The sequence below is a fragment of the Pinus tabuliformis genome, chromosome 8 (genome assembly GCF_031772625.1).
Source record: "Pinus tabuliformis cultivar Carrire ecotype Pingquan chromosome 8, CPIR1, whole genome shotgun sequence".
Lineage (NCBI taxonomy): Eukaryota > Viridiplantae > Streptophyta > Pinopsida > Pinales > Pinaceae > Pinus > Pinus tabuliformis.
The window spans coordinates 1,921,775,237-1,921,800,825 of NC_142294.1; positions in this window are offsets into that span (position 1 = coordinate 1,921,775,237).

Here is a 25,589-nt window from a genome sequence, read left to right on the forward strand (position 1 = left end):
AATAGTTGGTGAAATGGAGCTTTGTGTGGTCATGTGCACATGGATGCAGGAAAATGCTTCACATAACGATATAATAGCTTCGAAACCTTACCTTATACCATAAGAATATTATTGGCAAAACAATGGGTTGTCAAAGGGTGGATAGAAAAACACCAATGGTAAATCAATCATTTTTCTTTAATTTCATTATTATTATTATTATTATTATTTTAATATAAGTTGACCCAATTAAAATGTTTTACAGGATTGGAGAGGTTGTGCAAAAAAAGCTATTTTTCCTTTAATATAAAGAGAAAAAAATTTATTAGAAGGTGGAGATATTATATTTTTAAATTTTAGTGAGAGTAATTATATTTTAAATATAATAAATAAATAATTAAAAAAAAAAATATCATATTATACTTTAAAATAAAAATATTATATTCAAATTCTAGAATATAAAAACTACCTACTAACAAATTTAGTATTTTACTTTAATTCTATTTTAATTATTTATTTTTACTTTTATGTAATTTGATTGAGTAAAATGTTAATCTAACATCTACATGTACAACTCCACATCAATTTTTTTAAACTATAATTAACTAATATATCACACCACAATTAATTATAATTGATGTGACCGTTGAGGCCATACTCACACCTTGCTATAAAATATTTCCACTTGACATTAAGGGTATGGGTCCATTATATTACTCATATGGTGTCAGATGAATATTTATGAATTGCCTAATTTATATTAGATTTACTTGTTGTGTAGATGTGATGGTGTTATACAATGTATAATTTATCTTATGTTTGCCCACCTATCACATGGTATTTGGCTTGTGGTTACATGATTTATCAAAGGTGTTTGCAATCAATCCTGCGGAGCTAGAACTTTCCCAAATGCTAGCTATCTCACTCGCCTTGAATTTTGAGCCTAGTTGGTTCGAGTCATGTGTACATGGTATCATCGTCGATTTGGATTGGTTTTTATTGGAAATATATAAGCCTCTTGGGTCATATTTTGGGTAACTATTCCCCCACCCCCCCAACCCTGGACTCACTTTGGTTCATTTGCAACCCTCTATGTACTGTGGAGCTTCTGCAAAAAATCCCTAACCTCTTTCTTGCTTTCCATGGTTCAGTCGGCCTCAAATTGTAGTGCTAAGTATATTTTGGGTCTTTATTATAGTTAGCATTTATCCTTCCATGTTTTTTTTACAAAAGTAACTTATTGGAATTCCCCGTTCGTGGGTTACCACTCCAATTCACAAGTAATGTCAGGCTTGGTACTTCCTCATAAGCTGGCCTTCGACAGTTTTGATACTAGGTAATGGAAGTGACATGGTGTTGTTTTCTGCATGCAAATCATGTCAAGATTTGAGCACAGTGAACCCTTGTAGTCTCATTTTGACAGTACAATGGCTACATGTTCAGAAAGGAGTTATTCCAAGGTAAAATGCTACCATTGACTCAAGGTATTTTCTTAGTTTTCTTATCCTTTAGTTTATTTAGTACTAATTCTGTGTAATTTATGGTGTAGGTTAGGGCTTCCTTCCCACACAAGTTTAATGGAAAACTTTACATTCCTATGGAGCTTAGGCACTTTTTCAACCTATCTTAGTTCTCACTCATGGTTTATTCCTTCTTTTACAAGTTCTTATCATCACACTTCACCTGTTTGACATCTCTGCTAGTTATTATTCTCGTAGATAATCGTTGGAGCAGAGCCATGGGCTCTTGTAGGGTTTCATATGCCTTCTCAGGATTGGAACCACAACCAACTTAATTTCTTGTTAAACTGTACTGGTTCTAACTTAATTGTATGAGACACTCGTTTTTATATGGAATACTAAGTTTCCTTCTTTTTTGGGGGGGTTAAACCCTCTCTTTTAGTTATGAACAATAGTTGGTTATTTGTATTACCCAATAACCCTTAATTCCACCAAGATTTTATTTATAGTCATTTACATTTAATATGAAAACATTTCCAGTAATTTCTTGATTACCCTAAACCCTAGGGTAGAGTCTAAGAGTTACTACATTTTCCCGTTCTGGACTGTATTTCTCGTAAAGGCACATCTTTTCGTTTTACTAATAGTCTCAATCTTATGAATCAATGAATTAGTTTCTATTTTGTTTATATTTAAGTCTCAGAGTTGTGTTCGACATCACCAATACCTTTTAATTATTTGTTGTAGATTTAGCTAACACTATGTTGAGCTAGAAAAACAAGCTTTGTCTGACTTATGATAACCAAGTTATAAATGTTAAGAAAACAAGGTTGTCAAGTAGGATTTATGTCTTTCAATGTGTTATTTGTACAATATACCTGTCTTTTTAGCTGTTCCATGAGCGTTATGTTTCTCAACTAGACACTGATGGGTTGCTTTATTTCTAGACTGAGGATTTCACCAATTAAAATCTTGATTCGTTTACTTCAATACTCTTGTAATGTTTCAGTTTTGTTTACTTGCATACATGTATTTTAATTTAATACAGTTCTTTCTTCCTCTTGTTTCATTCAATTCATATTTTCTCTAATTGTTTATGCATAATTTTTTGTATAGGGTTTCCAAGTTAATTTCTTTATGCACTTGTCAGAATAATCTACAAGAGCTCAATGGATAGGTGGGACTTGAATTTTCTTGGGACTTGCCAATTGACCCTTTTGTAGTGCTTGGATATTAATATTTATAGGGATCTAGACTGCTCCACTATTGGATTTGGTCTGTTGGATTGGAACTATTCAGTTCCCACCTTAACTCGTAATATTATTATTAGTAGTAGTTATTAATTGACTTATAGTTTCCTACAACTACAAACCCCTTTTTTTATATATCCAATTCTCTCATTAACATTAGTTATAGTTTTGTAGTTCCTCTATAGGGATACTATCATTCCTTCATGTTCATATTTCATAAAGTCTTACATACACTTTTATTTTTCAGGAAGATAAACGTATTCTATATTCTTGAACCATAAGTTAATTTACTTGTCTCCTTTAGAGTAATTCATTGTTTTCTACAACTACTAAATAATATGATCAACATGTATTTTTCAGAAAAAAACATTTAGTGTTATAGCTACATATCTACCATTCCATTCACTGTCCATCTATGTAACTAGTAAATATTCAGGAATGTACACATCCCATAACAATTACAAAGATACAATGAGTTCTAGATATTAGATGTACTTATCTGTATATGTTTAGATAGCTAAGGAATCCAACCAGGAGAAAGACCATTCCTCCCAACCAATGATATTGGTCACCACAACCAATTCTCCCCCTGATCCTTTCACTTCTAGAACATTTGATGGGAAATGACATAGCAAGGTCTGTTATCAGGCATTAGGACTATACAAGTCCAGCCAAAAGAACTCAAAAACTCACAAGTCTCTCTTAGGTTTTCCATTGGCCAAAAACGAGCTCAAGAATACCCTAACGAGAAGCATCCTACCTTATCTTAACAACATCCTATTTAAGGCACCATTTTTCTCTGCTTCTTTCATAGATGCCTCTAGCTTTCTCTCCTACCTTCCTTGGCTTCCTTTTCCACTGAGATATTTTATCTCTAGAGAGAGGAGGTATATGTCCTCTAATTGTCTGGTAAATGAAAATTTTCATTCAGGGTTTTTTCCCTGTGAATCCCATGGATGACTTAACCATATTTAAAAGAAAAAACTAAAATTAAACTTTAAGTATTTTCCAATTAGGTTTCCACATTGTTATCAAAATTTATTTTGAGTTTGAATTTTTTTAAGAAACACTGACAATTTCAGTGTCAGCGAAAATATTTGTAATAAAGAGGAAAAATGTTGATAATGGGACTATCAACGCTTTTTGAGTTCAGAAAGTTATTAGAGGAATACATTGACAATGGGAGTGTGGGAATTATCAGGTATTGGTTGATAACAAGAGTATCAATGCTAAAATTAAAATTTCAATTTCAATTTTTTAAATGCTTTGACACATTCCACTTCAATGACAAAATAATCATTTCTTGATCATGCCACAATAAATCTGAAGGTGTTGAAAGGAAGGTTTTACGTTACCGAAGAGGTATGATGTGATTTTGTAATTATCGAAGGGTTAAAACATTATTTCACCTATAAATCAATTATTCTACCTGAAAACCTTACTGTTTTTTCCTACATAGTATTTTCATGATTTTCATTTGTAAGTTTTGTTAGCTTTATCACTAGAAAAGTTGTTCGGTTCAAACTACTCGACATACATACAACATCAAATCCGGGTCTCTCATCTATGTAATTTCCAAACTATAGAGAAAATGGGGAAAGCAGTAAGCTTAACAAAAATGAACCAAAAGGTCTTGACCTCCTGGAAATTTACCTAGATATTCAACAACAATTCCAACGGGTTGAGTGGCAGGAATATTTCCAATGATTCACCAATTACCATGACGTTGAGGCTCAAGCATTCGCCCAGGGGTTTGAAAGTCACTGTGTGGAGGTAGGAGGGTTTTCATTCTTGGTCACAGAGGAACTAATTGTAGTGGTTACAACTCTACATACAGATGGGGAAAAAGTTTTCAAAAGTCACGTTCTAGTTGAGATTGACGTCCCATTTTCCTGAAGGCTGAGTTCAAATATAGAAACTAGAAAGCAGGGGTGCAAAGATCTTGGCTGGAAGGAAAATGGCATGGGGTGCTACACATTACCCAGCCATATTTCACATGTGAAGGGAATTTTAACCAGGTACACTTATACCATTTCCATTTCTTAGCTCATCTAGCAGGACAAGTAGGAATGAATGTCTGTTTTTATTTATTGTAGAGTCTGAAGCACATGGTTGCTCGTTTATGGGCCAAGGCAAACCCATCCCCTTATTTGTTTTATCACAAAGCCTTAATTAATTTGTTCATTGAAAATCATTTGGCCAAATATGGAAGAATGTTGAGCCATTTTCAGTTGTGGGGAGGGTCCCACGTTGACTTTCTCTTTTCAAACAAGCGTTTCACTTTACACCGTTGATCTCCTCTCTCCAGATCTAACGGTCATCACTCACCCCGATCAACGAAACAATCCGATGATTCTCCATTGTTAATCAAAGTGCACTTGATCCAACGACTAATAGCGATATCGGGTCAACCACTTGCAAGAGGATTACCCGCCCGATAAAGCGGTTTTCTCTCTCCACACAAGTGCTACATGTCGCTTGGTTAGTGGAATAGGGTGACCACCCTAAATTACCACTTACTTCTTTTCCTTTGCCCAATAACCACCTTCATTGGAGAACCCTGCTTTTCAAATACAACCACGTGTATTAAATCAAACTTAAATAAAGTGCTCAACAAGTGTTTTAGCACTTAATTCCGAGATTACCCGTTAACACTAAAAGACCACGATTTAGTGAAAAAACACATGAATACTGAGATTTACCATTAAAATGTGAAAACAAAGGAATACCCGTTTATGTTTTCGAACGCGGATACACAGAGGTAACGAAAGTCTACACCAGGATTTACACACAAATGCACACAGAATCAATTTCTTCAATATAATAGAAGTTACAGAGTCTTGGCCCTCTCACTCAATTACAACAATTTGTTTTGCCTATGCCTCAATCTCAAACCCCTATCTAACACTCAAACTCTCGCCTCTTACTCAATTCTCAATCATCTTAGCTAATACCTCTACATTACATTTTCTTCTTTTTTTATGAGTCAAATCCTACCCTAATTGTATGAACAACTCAATCTCTAATTTAAACAATCTAACAATCAAATCTCTATTTTCAAGCTCCACTACACACCTATGCTAACAACTTATCCTTAAATCTAAAATAAGACAGTTTCCTAACTATTACAATAATGTATTACAAATCATTTCCAAGAGATCCAACCCTCTCGGTTAAAATTGACTTTTGACCACTCAGGTCAGTGAAATTCACTCTTTTAGCCACAACATGTGAACAATCCTTCACATTGCTAGCTAAGTCCGGATGCTGCTGCATCAGACTCCCGGGAAGAAAAGAATCATCCCTCATACTTTCATGGTTTACTCCATACTTTTGTAACTCTGTTGTTGTCAACCTACTAGCATCCTCCACTAGCTGTCCTTTCCATTTGACTAGATATTGATAATAAACCTGTCCTCTGGTTCTTTTGGATACTATTTTCTGCAAAATAGCTTCCACCTCTTTCTTAACTGTCTTTGGCATTTGTTCCTCCCAGTTCAAAGTTTGAACTTCATCTTCTGTCGTTTCTCCTGTAGCTCTGTCTCTGTCCCTTTGTATGGATACAAATCTTCAACATTGAAGATATGTGATATTCCAATTCCTTCAATTCAATTTCATAAGCATTAGTTGAAAACTTTCATACAATTCTACATGGTCCTATCTTTTTCATCTTTAGTTTATTGTAAGTCTTAGCAAGAAATCTTTCCTTTCTCAAATACACCATCACTAAATCTCCCACTTGGAATTCTTTCTCTTTTCTTTTCATATCTACTCTTTGTTTGTATTTTCCACTGCTTTCTTGCGATCTACCTTTGACATCTTCTTTTAGTCTTTGCATCTGCTCTACAAACTCTTCAGCTTTTGCACTTCTTGTCTTCTATTTACCCAAATTTCTGAGCTCATACACACCTCTTGGATTCATCCCAAAAACAATCTGAAATGGACTCATTCTAGTACTTTGTTTTGGAGTGTCATTATAAGCAAAATTAGCATGAGCTAGTGCTAAATCCCACTGCTTAGGATTTTGATATACTAAACTTCTCATTATGTTTCCCAAGCTTATGTTTACCACTTCGGTCCGTCCATCTGTTTGAGGATGGTATGCTGAACTGAAACTGAGGTTAGTACCTAGTTTCTTCCAAAGAGTCCTCCAAAAATGCCCTACAAACTTTGTATCTCTATCAGACACAATACTTACAGGCAATCCATGTAATCTTACAATTTCTGAAAAAAATAGATTAGCAATATGTGTTGCATCACTAGTCTTCTTACAAGTAATGAAATGTGCCATCTTGGAAAATCTATCTACCACAACATAAATGGAATCATTCCCTCTTTGATTTTTAGGTAATCCCAAAACAAAATCCATGCTAAGTGCATCCCATGGTCGGTCTGGTATTGGCAATGGCTGGTACAATATTGTATTTTGGCTTCTCCCTTTAGCATGCTGACATATCCCGCACTTCTCAGCAAATCTCTTAACATTAGTTTGCATCTTGGGCCAATAGCAAAAATTATTTACCTGAGCAAAGGTTTTGTCTTGTCCAAAGGGACCAGATAATCCTCCACTATGTTTCTCCTTTATTATGTTTTCCCTCATAGAACATTTGGGAATACACAACTTGTTGCCTTTAAACAATAAACCTCCTTGATAAGATAATCTAACCACTGACTTCTGTTATGAACTATTGGATTTTGTACTGCTATATAAATATCTTTAAAATTTGCATCATCTTTATACATTTCAACCATTTCTTCAAATCCTACAACACCAACTTTTAATTCTTGTACAATGAAATTTACCCTGCTTAAAGCATCAACGACTTTGTTCAACTCACCACTTGTGTGCTTTATCAAAAAAGTAAAGCTCTGCAAAAACTCTACCCACTTGGCATGTTTCTGGTTCAATTTTGGCTGGTTGTTTATGAACTGCAATGCATGATTGTCAGAATACAATATGAACTCCTTTGGTAGCAAATAATGTCTCCATTTTTTTCAGGCTTGTAAAATAGCATAAAATTCTTTATAGTAAGAAGAATACTTCTTCTTAGCTTCATTTAATTTCTCACTGAAGTATGCTATTGGTCTCTATTCCTAACTCAAAACTGCTCTAATTGCAGCTCCACTAGCATTTGTTTCAACTTGGAATACCTTTTCAAAATTAGGTAAAGCCAAAAATGGTTTCTCTGTGATTTTCCTCTTCAGTAACTTAAAATTCCTATTTGTTGCTTCTGTCCACTTGAATGGCTGATTAGTATCCTTGATTGTTTCAAGAATTGGTGCACAAATCTGACTAAAACCTTTGATAAACTTTATGTAAAAACTTGCAAGACCATGAAAGCTTCTTACCTCAAATATATTCCTGGGAATAGGCTAGTCCCAAATTTCTTGGAATTTCTCTGGATCCATTTTCAGCCCTTATTTAGAAACTAAAAATCCCAAGTAAATTAATTCTTCTTTCATAAAACTACACTTCTTCACATTTATCAATAGTTTTTCTTTCTGCAAAGTTCTTAAAACCAATTTAAAATGCTCTAGATGTTCATCTTTACTTTTACTAAAAACTAGAATATCATCAAGATAAACAATAACAAACTTGCCTTCATATTCCTTCAAGACTTCATTCATCAATCTCATGAACGTGCTAGGTGCACTAGTGAGTCTAGAAGGCATCACTAACCACTCATACAACCCACTGTTTGTTTTAAATGCAGTCTTCCATTCATCTCCCTCTCTAATTCTTATTTGATGATATCCACTCTTCAGATCTATTTTAGTAAAATACTTTGACCCACTCAAACAATCCATCAAATCATCCATGTGTAGTAAAGGAAATATATACCTAATAGTGATCTTGTTTATGGCTCTAGAATCTGTACACATACTCCATTCACCTCCTTTCTTTGGACTGAGTATTGTTGGTACAACACATGGACTAATACTCTCTCTGATTAGTCCCTTATCCATCAGTTCTTGCACTTGTTTTCCAACTTTCGCATTCCCTTGAGGAGTTAATCTGTATGATGCTTTGTTTGGCAAACTTTCTCCTGGTATTAGATAAATATGATGACTAATACACCTGATTGGTGGAAATGCATTTGGCAACTCATCCACAATAATATTAGCAAAATCATTCAACAGAGTTTTGATTTCTTCAGGTAAATCATCTAAGTTTTTGGAAATTAAAATTACCTTAGGTCTCCCTATGACAACAAAATGCATTTCTTCACCTTTTCCAACCTCTTGCAATAGCTCGTTTCCACTCATTAGCATAACACTGTTTCCAGGTGCTCCTTTGTCAACTTCATCCTTCAATGGCAGAAGTGAATGTTTATTTCCATCCTTCTCTAGAGTATAAGTGTTTTTCCTCCCATCATGAATAACTTTCCGATCAAACTGCCACAATTTTCCCAACAATACATGGCATACATCCATTGACATTACATCACACAATATCACATCCTTATACGTACCAACCTATATCTCTACCTTGCATTGTTTTGTCACAATAATCTGATGTCCTTTCTACAACCACGACACTCTATGAGTAGGGTGTACTGTCTTCACTAATTCCTACTTGTCCACCATCTCTGTAGAAACAAGGTTATCAGTGCTTCCACTGTCAATTATCACTTTACAACATTTACCTTTTGATTTGCATGTAGTTCTTCAATCTCTTTCTCTGCCTTCGACAATGCCCTTTTCATCAACAGGGATTCTCCTACTTCAGGGAATTCTTCGTTTTCTATAATTTGAGGTGTTTCTTGCTTTGCCTCAGCCACATTCACATTTCTCTAATTTGTTGTTTTACTATGAGGGCAGTCCCATGATACATGTCCCCATTCTCCACATGTGTAATACAGAACATCTCTTCCTCGGCCTCTTCCTCTGGGCTTATATCTTCCTCTATTAGAATCTCCTCTCTATGGTGGTCTACTAGTTGAACTTCCTGCTTCATGCTGATGTTGTTGTAACCTTGGTTTGGTAGTTTCTCTACCTCTTACTAAACTTCTTCCTCTATTCCTTTGATTTTGTTTTCTCAACATCTTCTCTTTTGCCTTCAAACCTGCTTGATAAGCATCTTCAATGGTCTTCAGACTCAGCAAGATGATCTCATCCTGTATGTCATATCTTAAGCCATTGATATATCTAGCTACCTTCTCCATGTCATCCTCTACATGTCCTGCTCTAATGCTCAATCTATAAAACACTTCTGTGTATTCTTTAACAAAAATTCCTTTATGCCTTAAATTCTGTAACTATTTGAAAAGATTTAACTGATAATCTTTTAGCATAAATTTAGCTTTCATTTTACTCACCATTTTGTTCCATTGCTTGATTTTGGACTTTCCTTTCCTTGTTCTGGATGTTTTTAGTTCATCCCACCAAATTGTTGCATGACCCTTCAATCTGGTAACTGCAAATTTCACTTTCTTCTTATTATCAGCCTCCTCATAGTCAAAATAATTGTCCACTGAACCAATCCAATCCATTAACTCTGCTGCGTTGAGACTCCCTTCATATGCAGGAATTTCAACCTTTGGTTTTCCACCCAATTTGGCCAACATCTTGATGACTTTGGTGGTTTCATTTCCCTCCTCTTTTTCTTCCTCAAAAGATTCTTCCACAACACTGGCACCCCATTCATCAGGTGTTCTCCTCTGAGCAGACTCGGATCTCCTCCAATAGAACTGCATTTGCTTCAGGTCTTCTTCGACCTATGCGAGCTCCTCTCCTCGATGGGATGTTTACTGCAGTCAAACTATGCTTTGATACCAAAAATGACGCGAGAGGTTGATGAAACTAAGGTGGTTATCTTAAAAATAGACTATTGGTTACTTTATAACCAATCAGATGTGTTCCAGTGGATTTTGTTCGCGGCTTACTTTATCCTGACGGTTCCACATTGACTTTCCCTTTTCAAACAAGCGCTTCACTCTACACTTTGATCTCCTCTCTCCAGTTCTAACGATCATCACTCACCCTCATCAACGAAATAGTCCGATGATCCTCCACCGTTGATCAAAGCGCACTTGATCCAATGGCTAATAGCGATATCGGGTGAACCACTTGCACGGGGTTTACCCGCCCGATAAAGCGATTTTCTCTCTCCACCCGAGTGCTACATGTCGCTTGGTTAGTGGAATCGGTTGACCACCCCAAATTATCACTTACTGCTTTTCCTTCACCCCATAACCACCTTCACTAGAAAAACCCGCTTTTCCAATACAACCACGTGCATTAAATCAAACTTAAATAAAGTGATCAACAAGTGTTTTAGTGCTTAATTCCAAGATTACCCGTTAACACTAAATGACCGTGATTTAGTGAAAAAACACACGAATACTAAGATTTACCATTAAATTGTGAAAACTGAGAAATACATGTTTATGTTTTCGAACGCGGATACATAGAGGTAACGAGAGTCTACAAGGGATTTACACACAAATGCACATAGAATCAATTTCTTCAATATAATAGATGTTACAGAGTCTTGGCCCTCTCACTCAATTACAACAATTTGTTTGACCTCTGTCTCAATTTAAAACCCTTATATAACACTCAAACTCTCGCCTCTTACTCAATTCTCAATCATCTCAGCTAAACCCTCTACATTACATTTTCTTCCTTTTTTATGAGTCGAATCCTACCATAACTGTAAAAACAACTCAATCTCTAATTTAAACAATCTAACAACCAAATCTCTATTTTCAAGCTCCACTACACACTTACACTAACAACTTATCCTTCAATCTAAAATAAGATAGTTTCCTAACTATTACAATAATATATTACAAATCATTTTCGAGAGATCCAACCATCTCGGTTAAAACTGACTTTTGACCACTCAGGTCAGTGAAATTCACTCTTTTAGCCACAACATGTAAACAATCCTTCACATTTCTGGCTAAGTCCGGATGCTCCTGCATCATTTTTTATTTTATTCTATTTTGATCAAGTTAAAAATGTTGAACATTACAAATCTCTATTATACTTGGGGGAGAGCCTCTTTAAACACAATTAGTTCTTTAACAATAAGTACAAAGTGGGTTCTCAGTAAATGTGATATCATTTATAAATCACGTGATCATGTAGTCAAAATACATGCCAGCCACCATTCTCTTTTCTTCTCATAACCTAAAAGTGATAGAAAAATAATTTTAATTTTTTTTGTTTCCAATAAAAAGGCCTAATAGTTGTATCAAATATTTAAGCGAGACCATCTTTAATTGAACATTTCTTATTCCATAAAGATATGATGGATCTAATGATAAATAAGGAAAAAAATAAATGAAAAAAATTAAATATAAATAATTGCTTTTCTATGAAATCCTTAATTCAAGGTTTTTCTTCCATAGAGATGTGATTTTTTTCATCGGTCCAATATTTAGTCTCACTCTCATAATATGTTGGATCTCCAAGCAAATAATGCAAAAGAAATTATGATAAGAAAATATCCCTCTATGCTAATAAATTATAAATTGTTTGTTTAACAATAAGCACAAAGTCTAAGAAGAATGTGATACAGATCAATCTTGCACATATTTATGAAATGGGTTTAACACAATACATACTAATCTTGATTTTCATGACAAAAGTGGTATTACAAGTCTTAACTGACTATCAGCTTTTAGTAATGTCAATCCTAGTCACGGTATCAAACCAACTGAAATCATTATGGACTAATTTCCTATGGAAAGGATCAACTAATAAGCACATGTGGGCATTATTAGGGTGGCATAAATTGACATTCCTGAAGAAGAAGGAGGATTAGGTCTACATGATCCCACTGTAACTAGCCTAGTGTATGCCATGAAGCTCTAGTGACTTCTAGTCTAGGGTGTTTCTCAAACCTTGAAGGAAATATGGTTATGAAAAAACCTACCTTTGATTACTCAAGCTGAACGACTGTGATTTAATGGGGAAATTAAAGGTTCGGGGGCATGGAATTGGGCCTTCTAGACAAGAGACTTTGTTAAACAAAGTGCATTCTAGGAGATATGCTATGGCACAACAACTGCATTTTAGGAGGAATCCTGGCATCAGTGTCGAATGATGCAAGTCATTGATAAAATCCAAACAATTAAGGATATTTCTCAATCCTAAGGAGCTCATCAAGTCACATATTTCTGGAAAGAGAAAGGAAATGACCAACTCTAGCATCAATGAAAAACAAAAATTGATTGGGCTCTCTTGTAGGAACAATTCGAGGACACGTATCATTGGAATGACTATAATATGATGTTACAAAATCAAATAATCTGTATATTAGAAAAACTATACATCCCGCAATGGGGGAGAAAATCGTGAGGTGAATTTACATTAAAATAAAGCTACTCTATGTTAGCGGATTCTCAATTCCAAGAACAGTCAAAACTGTGGAGCCACCTATGGAAGGATTGTGTCTGGACCAAAATCACAACCTTCATCTGGATGATCGCTCGGGGATGATTACTAACATGGGAACGTTTCAGAACCAAAGGTTTTGAGGGTCCATCTATATGTTTTCTTTGCTCATAGGAGGAAGAGACAATGAAAAAACTATTTCTTAAGTGCTAGTTCCCCTGCATATTGTGTAATTTCATCCAACAATTTTTCAGATGTTCAATGCCAAACATCTTGATAGTTAGAACTTGATTGGAAGATTGCTTTGAGTGTAATATTAAACACCCTTTGATATCAAAATATTGACACTTAGCCATTAGATTCTCCTTCTGGACTCTATGGAAAGAGAGGAACCTATGACTATTTGAGGGTACGAAAATGACTTTACAAGTGATAAAAGACACCATCCTTAATAAAATCAGGGAGATGATTATGGTAGCTCCTCCGCCTACAAACAAATACCTCCCGAATAAGAATGAGATACTCACATTAAAAGCTATGGGTATCCAAGCACAAAAGGGCAATGACATTTCTCTACACAAAGTACATAGCCAACCTTTGAGCCCCAATGTTTTTATACATCCTCCACAATACTTCATCGAATTAAGCTTCGATGGATCCTCTAAAGGAACTCCAGGCAAAGCAAGCATTGGTGGTATCTTGAGAGATGCTAACTCAAACCCCTTACATGTTTTTGCTCAGTCATGTGGGATAGCTATGAAAAACATGTTGGAATTCATGGCACTCGAAAAAGGGCTCCAAATAGCTGTTAAGAAAGGTTACAAGCCAATCCAAGTCCATGGTGATTCCTAAGTAGTATTGAATTGCATTAGAAAATTACTCCTTGGTCACTCGCCAAATAGAATTATTCACACTTGGCATTTGAATTTGACATTTGGAAAAATAAGCGACCTGCTATCAATTTTTGACTACGTAATTCCATTCCACACTCGGTGTAAAGGAAACAAGATGGTGGACCACTTGGAGGACTTAGGAAGCCTACAGGAAAATGTCTCCATCAATGTATCATGGGATCACTCAACTAATTCACCAGGATAAGTCTGCTGCCAATACACCTCTCCATGATGGGGGTGTTTTATCGTCAATCACTTTTCGACAACGGAGATAATATTTCTCGAGAGAAACAATTAACTATATCATAATTAATTAGCATATTAATAAGACACATGTATGTCCCTCCCATGCCAAAAGTCGTGGTGACTCTTGATAGTTGAATTGGGCTCTCTCCTTACCCTCACATGGCAACCCCATAACAGGAATTAGGTCAAGGTATAGGGGATCACCTAGCTAGGGCCCCTCCTATTAAGTGTCCAACCTTCACTCCTTGTGTTTTCATACACCATATGATTGTCACTTTGATCATTCCTTCTTACTTTGTGGATATGGAGACCTCCTCCCATGGAAAATTGATCATAGCAAGCGATTTACCTCACAGAAGAATTAACCTCATTAATGAGATCATCACGCCCCTTTGTGTTGGTTTTTTGAGCCTTGGTTTTACATGGGATACTTGACCCTTTCTGTGCGTATACCATTGGTTCGTCTCCCCTCCTCATACCAGATCTCTCATGCTCACAGTTTGTTATAACATCCCTACATAATTTGCAAGTTGGTGGAACTCAAGAGCCCTGTTTTCCAACATAGATGTAACTTGTCGCCTTGTGGAATACATTATTGATTGGTGGTTTAAGCTTTTGTTTGTGATTATTTTTCAAGGTCTTTCATCACCTTACTCATGTCTTTTCTTTTTATATAAACTCTATTGTTGTTCTCATTGTTATCACCCCAAGAAACTCTCCTAGGTTGTATATTAGTGATGCTCGGGAACATTATAAATTCAACAAAATGTTGGATATAATGATGGATGAATGAAAGAAATGTTGCATATTCAAGCCAGATAACCACTCCTACTATGGTTGACCCCAGACATGGGTGAACACCCCCAGACTACAAGGCTTTCAACCACCAATTACTCACAGTTTAAAGAAAATGTGATAATGGAGAAGACTGACCACACCAGCAGATGCACAAGACCCTGTGATGGCCGGCTGCAACTAGTTAAAAGGTCTGTAAATCTATTTCCTAATGCATAGATAGGAAGACAGCTCTCTGGCATTAAAACAAAAAAACCTGCATACAAATTCAATGATACTAGCTAGATTCTAACGCAGAGGTGGGATGACAGCCCCTCTAATGCTAAACATCAACTGCACATGAATAAATGCATCACAAGCACAGGCTAGAATAAAGAAAAAGAAGTGGAAAGTGAGCAATTAATAGCAAAAGAAGCTTGCATTAGCTAAAAATGAAGACCAGACGTTGCAAGTATCACAGTAGTTACAATCTCCAGAAGTTGAACCTTACACAGAAAAATACTCATCTCACACTCATCAACTAATTACATCATTTTTCTGAGTATATATAGAATCAGTTTACAAAAAAACTCTGCTAGGCTATGCGTGGAGGAGTCATAATGGACCACCAACCACTGTAATTATATGATATGGGTCTTTGTTGCAATCTGAGTGTTTTAATGTACAAGATCGACCTTTTCTGATATTCTGATGTCCTTCTTGAGCAACTGGAGTGAATTATGGATGAAATTCAATGTCTGATAAATGCTGTTATCTGCTCGAGGTCGTCCCGTTTGTCCTTCGGCCATCCTGTCTTTAATTGCAATTGGTGAGGAGTAATGGAGCAAAGTGTTGGATCTGGCCTTCTTCCTCCTTCGGGAACATAAAATAGGTTAAAGGCGTAAAGACAGTATGGTAGAGGTGTGCACAGGGTGAGAATAAATAATGTCCGTCGGATCCACAAATGAACGACGAAGATCACATCGGAAGAAGCTCTCGGGAGGTGATGAGGATGGAGCAACCTGTTGTTGGGAAAAGTATCCAATACGGAATGACCCTATCCCACTCTAAGGGTGATAGTACCTCAGCAACAACTGAATGCAAAGCTATTCAAGATTACTTCTTTATGAGATGAGAGAGAGAAGAGAAGGATGATCTACTAACCGTTATCTTGCGCTAATAGTCGATCCAATCCTCACTCCTTGCTGCTTGCTCCTGGCTCCTTGCTCTTTCACCGGCCCAGCTACACAAAGATCCTGTAAAAGCACAAGAAAAGGATACTACAAGAAGCATACATCCATAACTGATTCAAGGATTAGAATAAATCAAATATACAAGCATCAATTCACCATAGAGACACATGCATATAGAAGAACCTCAAATACTTTATTAATGGAAGAAGTAAAGTTCTGAGAGTGTTACAACCATAATAGGCCCAATCCAGCAACACCTCCCAGCAGAAAGAAATCTCCTCTTCACCTCCTTCAAAGCAATCACCCAATAGTTCTATACACAAACCAACAACACTTCCTTACTTGCACCAAATTCCAGCCTCCTTAGACCTCATGAGAGAGCTCTATATATAGGGTTTTGGAGAAAGGATGAGTCATCTTGAGACTGGCATGAAGCTGACTAGTGTCCTCTCCCACTTTAGTTAATCTTCAGTTCTTGAGTCCACTTGGAGATTCTTGCTTCCACTTGGAGATCAAGACCCTCTTACTCATCACAAGGCGAATTCCTTGACCCAAGTGTCAGTTTGGAAGCTTCCTGGGCAATTGACACCTTGCAGAATGACTGTGCCACTTGGCCAATCTCGCCCAGCACAGGTAGCCTTCATTAGTTTTGACATTCAGCGCAGGTACAGAGTGGAGCAGTTGACATTCAGCACAGATGCTCAGTGGAGCAGCTGACATGATCCAAAAATAGCCTGTTTTTGAGTGTTTTCAGGTGGAGAACTGATTTTCAGTGCTGTGGTTTTCTGACCTTGTTCCTCTAAGGGTAAGAACAACATGTTTAGGGACTTTGGATCCCTCAGATTATTGACATTTCATGCTCCATGCTGTTAGGCACAAAAATGTCTATAACAGTTGCCCCCTAAAGTATGAGGTCGTTTATCGGGTGAAATGCTTTATCAGGAGGATCCGAAGTTCATTCAATCGCTGAGAGGTGCCCTGTAATAAAATACAATACAATACATTATTTTTTCATTCTGCTTTCATGATCTAGCTGAGGCGGGCATTCCCATGCTCAACTTTATAAATTCATTTTGGTACATAGAACAAACGATCGTCTGATGGTAGACTGATAATTCTCTGCTGAAATTATCATCCTTTGAGTAGGATGATCACCTGTTGCAATGATGTACATAACAAATGTCTTTATATCCTGAATATATATCACAGCCCGAATGGATGAAACTAGATCCGGGGTCTTCAATCTCGTTCGATCTTCACTCTAAGTACAAGTCGATCCATGTGAGAATTACGCTGAAGTCGAACATGGAAAGACATCGCTTGATTACCGGTCAATAATGTAAACCGTTAACGAGCGCGAGAGGAATCACCAATAATGAAAATGACCCTCAAGGTACTGTAGTACAATTCACGTGGTGTGAATAAAGGACTTGGCGTCGAACACCACGCAAAATCTTCTGGTCGAAGGTCATTGATGTATACCTGTCGCTGGAAGTGAGAAACTTGCCATTGAGGCATGCAAGCTTCAAAGTACTGTGGGGTTTGTTCCTAGATCAACTTCTTGGATAATGAGCTGAAGTCGACAAGAAGCGATCTGTCAAAGGAGGGCCTTAATGAATCCCACATCAGTGACACGGAACGGAGCTAATGATTTTAGTGGAGGTGAAAACAATCTGTGAAATATGATTCAGGGTGGCGATCATGGGTGGATGAAGGATAATGTATGGCAGTGGATGGGACACGGTTGACTCTTTCTGAACACATCTCTTGAACATATAACGACACTGATGTGATGGATCGGTAGCATTACCCCAAATGTGGATGGTTTGGCGAGGACCATGGTGATGAGACCGGTGAATGAAACAACCCAACCCGATGTGATACGGAGGACAAAGTGTCATGTTCAAGAGCGACTTTCTACCATTAAAGCTTTGAGGTTCTCCCAATTTTTCCCCAGTCATTTCTGACCAGTACCTCTTTATTTTTGTCAAGCTTGAGGAGGATAACATATGCTTGTTCTATAACCTGCCCTTCGGGCAAGCCCATCGCTATGTTTTAACGAGCCTAGCGATAGGGAAACTCGTTCTCGTCTAAAGACAAGTTTGTCGCTATTTAATCATTTTAACGAGTCTAACGACAAGGAAAACTCGGTCCTTTTCATTTTTAGAGAGTCTGAAAAGGTACAGAAAGTTAACTCCAAAATTCATTTTTCGTCATCTAATCCCTTAAGTCCGAAAAAATATAAAACAATACAGAAGGGATGATTTTTCGATAATTTTAACGAGCCGAATAAAACAAGCGCTCGACCTTTTTGTGTAATAATCCCTCAGGTCCAAAAAGATTAAAATCTAGAGGAGGGATAGCTCTTCCGGTCACTTTAACGAGCTAGAAGGCCAAAACTCGGCAAACTTTTCATATTTTACGAGTCAAAGGAAAAGAGCTCAAAGAAGACTCGTCTTTTGAGGAACGAGTGATAAACAGGGATAGCAGCAGATTCCAGGTACAAGTTGGAATTTTCCAATCACGGCAGTGTCACAAGGATGGCTAAGTGAAATCACTCTTCGCAGCTGTTCCTCAAAATGGGTAAACAATCATATGGAGGTGAACGATTGGCCAAATGAAATGGAGGTGGCGGGTGCAAACACGACCAAGGCTTTTATGGCTAATAAATTTACGATCACAATGGTTATTTACCGGAATAGGTTCATTTTTTAATGAGCTTGAACTCTGGAGGAAACTCTTGCTCAAAAGCTTATGTTTATTTTTTTAACGAGCATGAACTATGACGCTAAAACTGCTCGGATCTCACTTTTCTATTTTTTAACGAGCATAAATTCCGCGGTAAAACTGCTCGATTATATGGTCAAATTTTGCTTTTTACCATTACTAGCTTTTCTCTTTTTCAAATATAGTACTGCATTTTCAATTGCTGCAACAAACTTTGTTAGAAATGAATAATATTTGTATGAAAATGAGATTATAGCCCTAATATTTCACTTTAAACTGTGTAAAAAGCCATTAAAAGGTGTTTTTACCTCTCATTTACCATTTCATTTGCATTTGGTTTGTTGGAGCTCTGGAGGTGCCTCTTCCCCCTTGATTTTCACCAGCTGATTCCGGGAGATTCTGCGGACGATTTTCGGTGCCGTCTGGACCAGGTAGGAGCTAAACCCTAGCTATTTATTTTCACGGTTTCCTTTTCTTGTTTTTTGCCTGTTTTCCGGTCTTTCTGGGCCCCTGGGGTTTTGCCAGGGCGCCCTATGATCAGCGCAGGTTTCCCTTTCGAAACCTGCGCTGAAGGTCAAGCTGCCTTAAGGTAGCCTGACCCTCAGCGCAAGTGGGAGACTTCCTGCCTGCGCTGGGCTCAAAAGGACTGAGTTTTAAGGTTATTTTTGATGATTTTTTCGCCAGTTTCTCATCAAATCAGGAATTCACTCTTTCTCTTGTTTGCTTTGCAGGGAACTTTGAACAAAATGTCCCTTACATGGCGATAACGAGAACATGAAGAGGAGGACATGATTGCCCTCCATGACTCGGTCACGGTGAACGCGCTGCGGAACTGTGGCCTGCTGAAGTTCTTCCGTATCTCTAGCATGAGAGCACAGATTTCTTTACTGCAGTATATGCTTGATGCTTGGGATCCTGTTAACCAAGTGTTCCAGATTAGGGGGAAGACCATCCCCTTGACCATAGAGGACATGTACTTCTTGACTGGACTGTCAAGACGAGGTGCCCCCATTTCCTTATCAGGTACGGCCCGGGGGACTGATTCCACCAGAGATTATGTCCGCCAGTATTGCAGGGAAGGTTCTCAGCCGAGCAGAGACGGCAAGATTGTTATCCGAGAGATTACTGATCGGGCTCTCAGGTCCATTCTGTTCACTATTGGTAGGATGGCCAGCAGCGCAGCCCTACATGTTGCCAACAGGTCTTATATGCAGCACGCCTTGGAGTGTCTCCAACCGAAAGTATTCAACTGGTGTGATGCGGTACTTGTTCAGATGAAAAGTCAATTGACCAAGGTAAAGGACGGGAAGCTGAAGAACTTTGGATTTGGTTCTATTCTGACTGCCTTCGCCTTGGAGAAAATCCCACTGATGCAGCCTCAGTACATCATACTTGATTTGCCTTCCCCGACCGAGCCACGCATGCAGAGGTGGGTTGACCACATGTCTAGGCATGCAGGTCAACCTCAGATTACCTTTACTGAGGTCTTCTTTAGGTGGTTCGAGCGCCAGGAGATGGCGTTTTCTGAGTATCCATATGTGGGCATCGATTTCCGAGGTGATCCGGATTTGGTGTTACCGGATGGCGAGCAGTGGGGTGCCATTGGTAAACTCTTTGACCATATTACTGTTTATTGTTCTTACTCATAATGTTGCTGTGCTTTATTCTGTCAAGACTTTTAATTGTACTCTTGGGTGCATGCAGATATTGGTCCTGTTCGTCCAACAGTTCGTCCGAGATCGCCAGCTGTTGCCCCAGCAGGGGAGCCTGCTAGGAGAGTTGTTATTCGCGATCTTGACGACACTGAGACCCTTACAGCTGTGCAGGAGCAGGTTGAGAGCCTTACTCGTGGCCTTCCGGATGTACAGATTGACGAGTTACCTTTACAGATGCAGCGGCATACCATTGGTGTGCCTAGACGATGGACTCGTCTCTTGCGCATGATTGCATAGGCCGTGACGTACTATCATGAGCACCACTAGGCTAGGGTGCCCCCTAGCATCTTTTTGAGTTCTTAGGTCATATGACCAATTTTGTCTTGGTTACAGAACATTATGTATGAACTTATATAAACAGCTTATATATTTTGATTTTCGGGTTTTATTCTGGTTGATTTATGTGATCCATATGTACAATTTTTGATGATGTGTCCTTTTTATAAATGTTGCAAATGTCTATCTAACACATAGTTTGCTAATGAGTCAGTTAATGTGTTTAAGTTTCTTGAAATATGTTGATATTGAATTGAATCAAATCGTCTTTCCAAGATCTTAACCCTTAGGAACATGCGATAAATAGCTGGATTGCGAACAGAATATATACCATTGAGTTGTAGTATTACGAGCTGTGAGTCTAGCCTGACAATTAGTCGCCGTATGCCATGTGTGATGGCATCAGAGAGTAGTTCTATCAACGCGCTATACTCAGCGATGTTATTCATTGATTGCCCAATACATACACCTCTGAAACTTACTAACTCGCCGCTTGGATCAAAAATGGCCCAGGCTGCGGAGGACAGGTTCCGCGAACTACGACTCGCTCCGTCGGCATACCCAACACATGTCTCCAGAAGGTTCGACATCTGCAACGGAAAAAGGTGGATCACTCGAGAACAAACACTTTAGCGAAAACAAAATACAACAAAAGCATGCAGGTTACTATTTAAGTATAGTAACGCTTGAGGTACAACCCGTTGCGGGGCTGCGCCAGTGGAATTCCATCGTAATCCATTAACTCGTAGGCTCCTTTTGCTAACACCCTTTTAACAATATAGGGGCCCATCCATAAGGACTTGAATTTACCTGCTCCCAATTTCTCGGATTCTTGGTCATAAAGCAAGACCAAATCACCTTCTGAGAAGACACAGGGTTTGACATTTTTGTCAAACTGAGCCTTGACTTGTTTCTTATGAGCTTCGTTAGCCAAAGCGGCGTCACGACGGGTTTCATCCAACTGGATTAATTCCAAGAAACAAGCCTCTTCTTCTGAGGTTCCGAGGAGAAGATCAATTGCGAGTTTAAGCGACGAAATTTCGCACTGGATCGGTAAGACTGCTTCCAGGCCATACACCAGTTGAAAAGGTGTGAACCCGGTTGCGTTCTTTACCGAGGTCCGGTAAGCCCACAAATATGAGTACAGGATTAGGTGCCATCTTCTTTTATGAACCCCAATCATCCTTTGCAACATACGCTTCAGGACCTTGTTGATTGCCTCAACTTGTCCGTTGGCTTGCGGATAATATGGGGTAGAGCTGTCGTGAGATAGCCCTAGCTTCGCAGCTAATTCGACCATCATGTGATTGCGAAAATGCGACCCATGATCTGTAACTATAGCCTGTGGTACGCTGAACCTGGCGACTACATGATTAAAAAAGAAAAGGGCGGCTGTTTCACCAGTGTTATCCAATGTAGGCATCGCCTCGGCCCATTTGGTAAAATAGTCAACAGCGACTATAATATTCCCATGCCCCCCGGTCGAGGTGGGGTTACATTGCATGAAATCGATGCCCCACTTGGCGAAGGGCCCAACAGCAACTATCGGCTGTAAAGGTGCGGGTGGTCGTCTGGTTTTGCTATCAAAGATTTGACAAGCATGGCAACTTCTGACTGCGGTTATGCAATCTTTGAACATGGTTGGCCAGAAGTATCCTGCTCGTAAGATTCTTTGTGCTGTTGCATATCCAGACTGATGCCCCCCACACGCGCCTGAATGACAATCATTCAGGGCTTTTTCGGCCTCCTCATGGGTAAGGCACCTCCTCAGAACTGTATCGATACCACGACGGTAAAGTGTATCACCGACGATCATGTAGTCTTTTGCTTGGTATCGTATACGTTTTTGTTCGGAGCGAGAGGTGTTAGGCCTGAACTTTTGGGTTTGGAGATAAACTATGATATCTCCATACCACTCATCGCTTACAGATATCAGAATCAAACTTTCGTCCACGATTGACTCTTCCGATGTTTCATCGTTGGGCAATGATGGAAGATCGCATAACAATTCTGCGAAAACTAGAGCTTTCTTTGATTTGGATTTTACAAATTCCAGATCAAACTCTTGAAGGATCGCTATCCATTTTGAAAATTTGCCCCCCAACAACTGTCGCGACAGTATATAAGTCATGGGGTTGCAATCTGACAGGATGGTAGTTTTCCGAAAGAGGACATAATGTCGAAACCTTTGAATCACTTGAACAGCTGCAAGCGCTAGTTTTTCAACATAAGAATATTTACTTTCTGTATCATTTAAGTTTTTACTTAAATAATAGATAGGATGTTCAATTCCATCGACTTCTTGTACTAAAACCATCGCAATGGTTGTATCTGCTGCAGCTAGATACATGTTAAAATCTCTTTGATAGTCTGGGGCGTACATTAATGATGCTTTTACTAGACAATCTTTCAGAGCATCAAAAGAAGCTTGCGCTACTTGGTCCCAGTCAAAAGGTACATCCTTTTTCAATAAACGAGTATAACCTTTAGCAAGTTCTGCGTAATTTGGAATGAACCTCCTCAGAAAGTTTGCTTTCCCTTGGAGTTTCTGAATCTGAAGCAAATTTGAAGGTGGAGGCAAATTAATGATTGCCTGAACCTTGCAGGGGTCGAGACGAATCCCATCTTTAGAGACTACAAAGCCAAGTAAACGACCAGAACCGACACAAAACATACATTTGTGCGGATTGAGTCTTATCTTGTAGTGTCGGCAACGTAGAAATATCACTCTTAAATGCTGCGGATGATCAGTCCGCTTTCGCGAATGAGCCGGAAGATCGTCGAGATAAGGTTGAACAATGTTCTTGATGTCATGGAAGGCATAATTCATTGCCCCTGCGTTATTTAAACCAAATGGTAATTTTCGATAAGCGAATGTGCCCCACGGACAAATAAATGCAGTCTTTGACTGGTCCTTTGGGCGGATATTTATTTGATTATACCCGAAAAATCCATCCATAAATGAAAAGATTTTACATCCGGCGCATTCATCAATTATCTGGTCAATGAAGGGTGTAGGGTAGTTGTCCTTCGGACAAGCTTGGTTTACATCCCTATAATCGACACACACTCTAATCGTCCCTTGTTTTTTCATAACAGGGACAATATTCGATACCCAATCGGTTAGCGGAACCGGGTAGATGAATCCAGCATGGAGGAGTTTTTCAACTTCCGCCTTGATGGCAGCGGCTTTCTTCGGGTGCACCTGCCGAAGCCGTTGCCTTACTGGTTTGACATCAGGATACATTTTAATTTCATGTTCAACGATACTCGAGTCGATGCCTGGCATTTCATCATATGACCATGCAAAGACATCTCTAAATTCGCGAAAAAGAGCGTTATATATTTCCAGTTCTGAAGGGGAACAACCTTTGCCGACATAAATATTCTCTACAACATCTGTTTTAGTCGAGATATTTATGGCTATAGTCTCTTCAATATTGGATAGGTTTCGCTCGGAATCCACCGTATTTACAGTATTCGTTAGGAATTCAAATACTGAAGGGTGATAAAGGTCATTTTGAGTATCCTCTTCATATTCCGGAAGAAGGGAACGATGGTGGTGATCATTCCATGGTGCCCCCTCAATCATCATTGATTGTAAGATTCCTTCGTCAGTCCCATGTACTTTCGACCAAGGATCTAATGGGGTTCCATATTCTCTAGATCTATCTACCCAAACGCTTGACGAGCGTTGATTTGGGCTCGCCTCCCATGCTTGAAACATTGATTGCTACAATATTTCTAAAGGGCTTGGGGGAAAAACCATTGAATGATCCATGTTGACCTTCGTGGAAGATATCATGTTGCAGGTCGCTACAAACGGTACATTTCCTGTATAAATAGGAGGTGGTAGCGCGAAAGTTCCCATCGATGTGGGGTCTTTCAATAATCCTACTCCGATATCTTGAATTGAATGGTTGCTCTCATGGATCATGGGAATGCTTCCTGTAACTTGTGAACCATTAGGGAGGAAATTCTGTTGGTCGACGATCGTAATCCCTCCTTCAAACGGGAATGCGATCTTCCTAAAATAAGTCGACACGACAGCTGCCATGGCATAAATCCATGGTCTACCCAGTAGGATGTTATAGTCAAGATTTCCATCAATGACTTCTACATCAATTTCCACTGTTTTTCCTCCTAGTTCCACTTTCAAGTTATTAAGGATACCGTATGGGGTATAAGTCCTTCCGTCGAAAGCTTTTAATGTCGTCGAAGATCGCGACAAGGTCGGAGATCCTAATGTTTTCCAGCAACTCATTGACATAATACATGTCGAGGCTCCCTCATCAATTATCGTTCTGTGAACAGTTTTGTTGAGTGCTTTCACTTGAATAAGGAAAGCTAGCTGAGCTGGTAACTGAGGATCATATCCCTTGTGATCAAAGGATACAAGATTGGAGTCTTTAGGATCAACCCCACCAATTGCCGATAACAACGCCTGCCTTTGGGTCGGACAATTTTGTAGCACTTCAAGAGTTGACATAGCGGATGGCGATTGGGCCAAATCTTCCACTATATTATAATGCTGCGCCGCTCTGGCGCGAGGATTAAATGTCGACTTATGTACTACACCCTTTGGCGGTTTTATTGTTAATTCAGGGATGGTGGGCGTTACAACTTCCGTCGAAGTTGTTGTCGAACTACTTGGTTGATCTTTACCTTTTTCGTTCGACACCTGAGGATTCCCATAATCTTTGTTCCTTGTCGAAATCAAAGCATCATT